Source organism: Siniperca chuatsi, linkage group LG6, assembly GCF_020085105.1.
Source record: "Siniperca chuatsi isolate FFG_IHB_CAS linkage group LG6, ASM2008510v1, whole genome shotgun sequence".
Taxonomy (NCBI): Eukaryota; Metazoa; Chordata; class Actinopteri; order Centrarchiformes; family Sinipercidae; genus Siniperca; species Siniperca chuatsi.
In genome coordinates, this window is record NC_058047.1 from 21134781 (window position 1) to 21141851 (window position 7071).

Here is a 7071-nt window from a genome sequence, read left to right on the forward strand (position 1 = left end):
GAACCATCTCAGCTGGTAGAGGGGTGGACAGGGCCTATAAATAGATTACCATGGGCCAATCAGGTAGAGGCCCAAGGTGTCTGGGGGCCATTAAGCCAGAGCCTCAGTATAAACTAAGTTACTGTTATTAACATTTTTTGTTGGAAAGTCAAAGATCTCAGAAAATATGGGTGGCCTGATCTGGATTTTTGGCTCCTAATACTGATCTGATCCTGATCTGAGTACCTTAATGTTGAGTCCTATTGAATATTTTCATTAAATTTTTGTTAATTCTTTCCTACAATACGTCTGCATATAATACTGAAGTTCCGGCGCAGTTTTCAACCAACAACATCCGTTTAGATTTTTGATTAACCTCCAAAATGTTACTGAAAAGAAGACCCAGGGACCAAGGGTTTGTGTGGGTGGGTGGAAGGAGGTTGAAGAGGGGAGGCAGTTCAGCGAGAGAGCCAACAGAATGTGTTCTCCACATCTGTGAGTGCAGCCCGGCTCAAGATGAGACAGAATATGGAAGTGGAGTGACAGATTGGAGAAGGAGAAAGAGCTGTGCCTCATGTGAAGCCCGCTTCCTGACACGTGTACTCACAGCAAAAGGTGTTTTGAAGCAGCACTTGTAGCATCCTGCTTTTGTAACCAGCGAGGCTGAGAACAGAGCTTGACATGGAGCATCAAGAAATAGCTGAAAGAGGATTGAACATGAAAAGGCAAACCTACTGTATGTCAAAGCATGGCTCAGACTACTGCTTCTGCAGTACATAGTCTATATAGAAAGACAAGGCAAAAATCATCTCACTTATTCATTTCAGACCTATTTTGTTGGTAATGTATAACTAATTCACACCCATGCTTTTGCTATGAAAGGATTTGTTGTTTAGCAAAAAGCCTTGAATGACTTTTATCTGTGAGATTTAACACACATTACGCTGGTAATTACACATTAAAAAAGCCATGTGTTGCAGCCAGACAGGCCAGATGCCTCATGTTGTTTACACCTTCATTCTGATAATGGCCAAGGACAAGAAATGTGTCCCTTGACCTTTTCTCATGCCTGGCCTCCCTTGGTCTTTCTGCAGAAATGATTCTGGTAATGAAAGCCATAGTGGCCTTCTGCACACCTCCTCTCTGCCTGCGGCCTGTGGTGAACGCAGGGCCAGCAAAGTTTGATAGGGGAAGCCTGATGAAAGGGGGGATATTGATTAAAGCTTGTTCATTGATTAGCCCAACAATAGCCAATGGTCATGCATTTCCCTGAAACCACCAGGATAGTTAGAGGAGAATGCTAATAATGGAGCAAGGTAAGCTATTTTATCAGCTGCCATCTTGGTAAGGTAAACCCAACCTCTCTCAGGCTAATTTAACATTGGCCACTTTCTTATTCAACCTGGTAATGTTGGGTAGCAGCTTCTGTCCACAGTCACCACGATTATTTTTAACACTGAAAGCTTTTTTGGCATTGAGCTACACACAAGTGTATCTGAAGTGGAATCTTAACACAGATATGGACTGAAATGTGAAGCTTAAATGTAAATAATCCAAAGAGACAAACACATTGGGGTTTAGAAAGAACCAGACTTGTAAAATCTTTATATTATACAAACGGAAAAACTATGCTCATTTAATTCTGAAACACCGAAAAGAGTTTTGGATGTTCTGGGGCCTTTCCTTTAATACTTAGTGGAAACTTGAAGATATATGTACTAATTCACATTAATATCTCATTTGTTTATGTTTTACTTATAATGATGTTTTTAATAGGGGCTCCCCCCCCCCGCCCTCCCAATTTTAAGATAAGGCCAGTGTTGTTATATGATTTTCTTATTGTCAACAAACAATGAAAAGGCAAAAATAACTCACTCTATACTCTCTAAACAAGTAACAAATATACAGTTTCATTTAAAAAAAAGGCTCAGTTGTCTCCTAAGACACCTGGGCACTGCAGTTTTCAGTAAACATAACTCAAACAGGAGTAAATAGTGCATTTGTTGGGGACTACTTTCAGCTGCGGATTAATACACATCTGATGCTCTAATGAGTATTCACGGCAGCAGGATGGTGTATGTGTATTGACTCAAATTATAACATGAACACTAAGAATTCTTGACTCTTATTGGCTGGAAGATGTATATTAACTCTTAGTAACCAGACAGTGTAACCTGACAACTATGACATACGTGCTTGTCGCAGTTCCAAATTATTGCTCCAGTATGCCGTGTCATCCATTACAATAATGAAACGCACAAGTTATCGGGTATTATTCCTTACATAAACTACAGTGTAGTGAAGAAACATGTCGGCCAGTACAATGTAGCTCATTAATGTGTTTTGAGGCTTTTGATACATAGGCAATACTTGTTCATAAGACCAATTCAGTGTTGGTTTAGGGCTTTTCAAGGGAATGCAGTCTTAAAATTAGGCATGTAGCATATCAAAGGCCTTATATACATATATATGTATATATCCCATTTGTCAGTTAGGTGAGACTCAAACAAAACAAACCACAAGTTAGAATACAGACTCCTCTTATACCGATTGTGATTCTGTGCTTTTTGACTGTTTACAGCGAAAAATGTTACATGGCTATAACATGAGCAAGAAGCGCAGCAGATACATTGTCATGGATTACAGTCATACTACAACTATCAACTGCAACTATCAAGAGCCTCTTCTGAGAAGTCACTGCCTATTTCTGACTGCATCTGACTGTCAGTCTCAGCCTCCACACTTATCTGCTGCTTTCTGCAAGCTTGCTGTCTGTGGATGTAACTGTCTTTAGAGACAGAAAACAACAGAGAGAGTGAGAGAGAGACAGAGGCAGGCAGACCGACAGAGAGGAGAGAGAGAGGCTCAGCTGCCACCGCAAACTGAAACCCTGTGGCTCTGGGATTGAGAGGAGTTCCGCAGAGTTGGGGTTTCACACGTTGTTGTGTGATCTAAGATAAGACACAGTCAGCTGTATCCTACCTTCATATAAAAACACACACAAGCATAACGGAAAATATTCCAGGATGTTACGCTGCATGCACGCAAGTGAGTATCGTATACCATATTGTAATAATGAAAGTTCAAAGCACATATGTGCACTTCTCTGCGTTTGTGTGTATGTGTCTGTGTGTGTATGGGCTGCATGTGTTGCATGTACTTGCATACGTTGGTTCAAAACCACTGAAAGATAATCAAGGTGTTTTTTGAAAGAAGCAGAAAAAATGTATTTAATGTAAAAATGTGTTTATCCCCTTACATCGGAAACAAAATCACACTTCTATCACAGGTTGCCTTTTACAGGAAACCCGCTGTTTTATGTGATTTTACCCTTTGCCAATCAATGAAACACTTGAGGATGTTAAAGAACGTTTTGGAAAATGCTTTTATTCACTTACTTGCTGCGAGTTAGATGAGAAGATCGATACCACTCTTAATTTTGTATGCTAAATATGAAGCTACAGCCAGGAGACAGTTAGCTTAGTTTAGCACAAAGACTGGAAACAGCGGCAAACAGCTAGCCTGGCTCTGTCTGAAATGAACCAAATCTGCCTCCCAGTAGCTCTAAAGCTCACCAATTAACACATTATATCTCATTTGCTTGATCCGTACAAAAACTTAAGTATAAAAACTAAGCTAACCAGCTGCAGGCAGTAGGCTAGCTTCCTATTTAGCAGCTGTCATTCGTCTTATCTAACTGCAAAACGGCGAGTACGCTTATTTCCCAAAATGTTATAGAAAATGCTATTCTAAAAGACTATAGAAATGTGTATATTTTTTAACTTTACTGTATTGTTTAATCATCTATGAAGACACATTGTTTGGTACTTTAGCTTCTTTAGCTCAAAGTTCCTTTACCTTACAATGTGTGTATGACAGATTTAGGCTGAACAAATCACTAAGTGATATGCAAAACAACAGGAGACACAGCCATTATAGGTGTAAATATTAAGGCTAAAATTTACTTTTCAATTTTCAGATCTTGTTCTTCAAAACTCTTCCACTCTTTCTACATGTTGTTTTCATGCATTTTGGTGCCCCGTTTAAGTACATGCTTTTATCATTTTACATAAGGACAACAAACAACCTCTTTGCTCTAATAAAAGTCCCATCTGCACAAGAGAGTAATGAAGCTAACACAACACACTGAAGATGCATTTTCTTCAGATCAGGGCATAAACATCAACTCTGTAAGACCCAGGGCTGTTCGCATGGTCAGCAGGGACCTTGTTGTCTTTTGTCTATTTTTGTTTGTTCCCTGCACAGTTGAAAGAGAAGAATGGCTTTCTGTGTGAAACATTACCTGATGGATATTTATGCAGCTGTGAGACTGTGAAGAGAACCTTTGATATCTTTTTCAGGCTCCACACACACACACACACACACACACACACACACACACACACACACACACACACACACACACACTCCAACATACACACAATTCCTCTGTGAAACAAGCCATCACTGGGCCACTGCAGGACAAGTTAACACACACATGCACACATTACATTCAAAGGTGTTCATCTGTCTATCCCCATTAGTGTGGAGCTGACCTCGGAGCTTGACCTTGCGACCCGGGTGGAAATGGCACAGAGGTCATGTTTAAAATAAACCCTGGAACCTGGGTAAACAGGATGTGTACACTCACCCAGACATATGGCACTCACTAATCAAACACCACTGAGCTGGGAGAAAAAGAAGTGGAAATCATCTCTATGGAAGCTATGAGACCACAGTACTAGTACAAACCTACTGTACTGTAATATAAATGGATCAAGCTGCTTAGCAACAAAACCAGCTCCTGGAGCTCAGAGATTGTTCTTTCATCAAATGTACTGTAATTTATTTTAAGACTAAGACAAATAGTTCTGAGAGAGAATTGTAAATGTCAAGTTATTACATACAGCATGTGGAGTTCCCTGTCACCAATCACAGACAACCATGATACACTGATAATGAAATGGTTCAAACTGATCTGTTGGTCACTTATCAGGCCTAAACCTACAGTATGCTGTGCCTTGCATTATGGCCTCTATTCATGTTAGGATGACAAGTATGTCTGTATATTTCCAATATTACAATTAAGTTTACACACCTTGGTGGTCTTGTGTACTCACATCACAAGAAATGTAAGAAATCACATTTCTTGTGATGTGAGTACACATTAGCTTGATAATCAGACTGATTTGCCATTTTGGTTCACTTCATTCATGCATCCTGACACTGTGTTCATGCTAGTTGATCTTGTTGAGCTAGTTCTTGTTTGGAACATGGGTATTTTTAGTTTTGCACTCACCAATCAGAAACGGGTGATGTATCCTTCCCGCCGACGTCATTGTCAGTTGACACGAAAGCTGTGGCAGCAGTTGCTAAGAACAGTTAAACTCATGTTTTTCACAACAATCAAAAAAATATGCAGTCTAAAGACGTGTTAACTTAAATTAAAAAGTACAGCTGCATCAATCTCATCCACACTGTCACAATTTTTTGTCACAATTTTTCATTGATGTAGCTAGCTGGCTAGGTATGTAGGAAGATGACTTCCTTTCTTTAGTGGAAGAAACACCCATCAACAGGCACAACACCAGACTTATTTGAATGAAAATAGTTAATAATGAAAATGAAAGTCTGGAAACAGGCCAGTAAAAGTCAGGTTTTACTTCTACATCTGTCTGTGTCTTTGTCTACAGAAATATATGCTAACACTTTTTTTTTTGCGAATGTTTATTATCTTTATTACAATAGTCACTGTCAGTTCATTCTTGACCTTGGAAACAGCAGGTGACAAAACAATGTCACCTTGAGTTCGATTTAGTGGCTGTTCTGGACCTTTTGGCCTTATCACATGCTCTTCATCAGAGTTGGCCCAGTTGTCATGGTGTTGTAGATTGGCCACACACAGGCCTCTGCACTTTGAGTGTTGCTGTTACTTACAGATTTAGCTCTTGGGAGGTTTCTGGCAACTTTCATATGTCAAATGCCCTTTTTGTTGGTGTCCTCCACCTCTCTCTCTCTCTCTCTCTCTCTCTCTCTTTTCCTCTGAAATGAAGATCAGGTACCTTTCAGCAGTTGCTCCAGTGACCTTTAGCAGCTGTGGGGGTGAAATTGACTGAGCTTCCATCACCTCATCCTAGTTCTCTCGCTCTGTCTGTGTCTCTCTCCCTGTCTCATGTCAGAATACACTGTCTTGAATTACAGAGCTTGCGTATCACAAATTCACAATTTTTGCAAGTTGGCCTGAGGTGTGTTTTTACAACCTTGGAGCTTTGCATGAAAATGATTGTAGCCTGAATGACATGGAAGCAATATAGTAAGAAGTGACCTATCTCCCATAAGGCAACAGCACATATTATTTTCTGTTAATCTTCTGTTGACCGCCTCTGTAGCAACATGACACTCAGTATATCTCAGCAAAAAAGAGCCCTGACAATAGAAACATCAAGCCTGTCCAATGTATAATTATAAAGTACAGCCTGGTGTGGCAGCAACCAGCAACCTAGGGCTGTTCATGCTGAATTGGCCTGGACAGTCCAACATTAACAAACCTGGTCTCATCTATTACATGGCCCAGTTTGGAGTCTCCAGAGCCTTACCTACGCTAGATACTCAGGCTTGTTACCTAATTAGGCCTGTGAGTTAATTGTGAGAGGTGTAGTGTTGCTGCTAAGTGCTGACCATGCGTCCTGTGCAAACGATGTGATTTCTTGTGCTAAGTGCTCAATGAAAAGGGCAGGCCAGCGGTTTGGATGCCCTCCAACAGGTATTCATGGCAGCCAGAGCGGGCAGGGCATGAGGGCAGGGTGAGATAGAATGAAAGAAGGAGTGCAAGGCAGATAAATGTGCATTTTTGCATCTTCCTTCCTGCCATCCCTCTTGCCCTTACTTATTCAGCTCCCCTTTCATCCATCCACCTTTGGCCCCCATAAGTGAATGTGGCGCTATGAGTTATGGAATGGCTTTGCAGTATGCTGAAACAGCTGAGGTCATGGATACAGACATAGTGCATGCAGCCTCGTGTGCCGAATGTAAATGAGCTGGCCTTTCTCCAGCCGGGAGCTGAGCCGAGCTGTGCGTGATCTTGTCTGCTCC